This window comes from Lolium rigidum, chromosome 5 (genome assembly GCF_022539505.1).
Source record: "Lolium rigidum isolate FL_2022 chromosome 5, APGP_CSIRO_Lrig_0.1, whole genome shotgun sequence".
Taxonomy (NCBI): domain Eukaryota; kingdom Viridiplantae; phylum Streptophyta; class Magnoliopsida; order Poales; family Poaceae; genus Lolium; species Lolium rigidum.
Window position 1 is genome coordinate 214,120,734 of NC_061512.1, and position 2,840 is coordinate 214,123,573.

Consider the following 2,840-nt stretch of genomic DNA (forward strand, 5'->3'; position numbering starts at 1 on the left):
CCACCTCTGCGATGATCTGCGCCGGCACGTCGCGCGCAGCAGAAAGCTCGAATGAGAAACGGGCCCCAATCCAAAACGAGCTAGACGAATGGGGTCGGCGGGGAGGAGCATGGCCGTGCCGTGCCGTACCTGGGCGAGCTGCTTGCGACGTGTGAGGTCCACGATGCGGGCGGTGAGGCGGCGGAGGTTGGGCAGCGGGCGCTCGGTGGGGGAGGGGCGGGGCTGGCGGCCGGGCGGGCGGGCGGAGGAGGAGTAGGAGGAGGAGAAGGTTCTGGAAGGCTCGGATGGCGCAGAGAGGGCGGGGAGCAGGGGCTCGCGGCGGGAGGAGGGCGGCGAGGGGGAGAGGAACCGCGGCCTTATCAGCATCATCGTCTCTTCGGGGTGCGAGCTCGGGCGGAGTGGATAGAGGAGGGGTCGCCGGTGGTGTGGTGGTTGCCTCGTCGCCGTGGCACTTGGCGCGGATTTCTGGGGCAGGCCAGGGCCTCTTTGAACGGACACTATTTATTTATTTTCGACGGAATGCATTTCCAGTTGTTATAAAAATGGACGACAGAAACACCCACACCCATGATATAGGTGTACATAAAATAAAATTTAAAAAAACTAAATCTTTAAGATCTTTAAACTCTTCCTTCTTCCCTAACATATTTTCTTACCTTTACGAAGGTAGCCAAACGAGTTGATAACAGACCAGAAACCTTAAATTTCAGCGAATGTTTTCCTATTATTATAATTTGATCCGCAATGCTAAGGCTACATGCATATGCGCAACCGTTAAAGTAGTCAACCAACTTCAAAAAGAATACCAACACCAGTATGTCCGAAAAAAGCAACCAAATAGCTTGTCCAACATCGCTGGAGAGTTTAGAATACGAATCACCATTATCGAGAACATATCAGCTGTCACAAATATTGCAAAGACAATTCTTCTTGCGAGAACCATGAGACAAGACCCAAAATTCATCTAAGAAGTAAAATTTGAAAGCCCACCTAGAAAATTGTAATGTTCTAGCACCATCATTGACGTCGTGAAGTAGATCGCGCTGTTGAGCAAAGAATCAAGATTACTCATTGTAGACGATGGCATCTCCACTGAGGCGGGCGAAAAAATAATACGTTGCCAAATCACTAGAAAACACTACTTTTATTAAAAACTACACATATATCGGGTTCCCCACCCCTCCCAACAACGGGGATCGAGGTCGGTCGGAGGAGGGGGGAACCGTCCTATGAAGGAGGCGAAAGTGGAGGCGGCGGCGCTAGGAAAAACCTTGCAACATACTATACAACATCGACTTAACAATATAATGAAACTATATTTCAACAAAAAACAACGGTGATATAATTTTAAAAGTTGGTCAAATTTTAAAGAATTTGGTTAAGGTTTGATATATTGGTAAGCTAAGAAAATATGCATTGGCTTTCCCAATAGAGGTATTGGGGCAGCATGTAAATTAGGCTTATAAATGGCCTCCCGATAAACTATTGCCACTCGATGTGGCCCAATAAACTGCATGTAACCCCAAGCTAGCCCTAAACCTAGGGACCGGCATGGGAATGTCGACATATAGCGCCATATCAGATGACGACATATGGGCCAGCCTTGGCAGTGCCAAGTTAAATCCTATACCAATTTCTCCTCTTCCCACCACTTTTCTCCTCTCCTTCCATTCTCCCTCTCGCCGCTCATGCCTATATATAGCCCACGTCGTCGCATTGGGTTTGCCGACACCAATGTGTTAGCTCAAATAACGAACTAGGACTCATCTGACACATGTTGGAAGAGGGTAAAGACCAATGATGAAAGAAACACTTCAAAAAGTTCACAATAATACACATGGAGAGCAACGAGTTGGCTAACTCACATAGGCATGCTGGAATACAAACTGTGTGGAACAAATTTCATGGAATGTTTGAGCAAGTTCAGGGAAGACCCGAGAGTAGCAAGATCGTGGAGGATAGAGTAATGTTACAAACATTTTTTTTTTGACGGGAAAATGGGTATTCCATTAACCAGAAAGCGCAGCAAGATCGCTGGCCAACATCTCCGATACAACCTGAGGCGGATCCTCCGCCCACCCCACACACTCATCCTCTATGTCTACGCCATGTTTTGCCAGATTATGGGCAACTTTATTACAATCGCGACCAGCAAACGAAAATTCAAAAACATCAAAGTCTCTAATGCAATTGCTTCTAATCTCCCGAAGCAGAACACCAATCGTCGCCAGATCATGACTCGAAGAGTTCAGGGCATTCACCAGAACCTGTGAGTCAGACTCAAAAATGACCCTGTGCAGGCCCAGAGCAGCAGCTCCCTCTGTTGCCGCTACACATGCCTCCGTTTCAGCTTGCAGAGCGTCGTGCAGGTGTCTCAGTTTCCCTGCTGCTGCTGCTATAAACTCCCCCTCGTCCGTTCGCGCCACAAAGCCCCAGGCTCCGGCTGCAGTTGATTGATGGAACGCCGCATCAAAATTCACCTTGGTGAAGTTCTCCTTCGGCTTCTTCCACCCTGAGCTTGAGCGATCATCATTCCTTGACATTGGCGTCTCGGACAGCACCCTCTCCCCTTCCGTATCAAACTCACGACAATGCTTCTAGATAGTATGGCAGACTGATACGTCCAATTTGCATCACTATTTTGTATCATAATTTGCTGTTATTCATTGATATATTTCATATTGGGACACAATACTTATGTTATTTCATCTATTTTGCATGTTTCATCATTATTGGAGGATCAAGTACCGGAGCCGGATTCCGCCGGAAAAAGCACCGTCGTAACGCAATATTTCGGAAGATCAATCGTGGAAGGGAATTTCACGTAAATTCCTATTTTC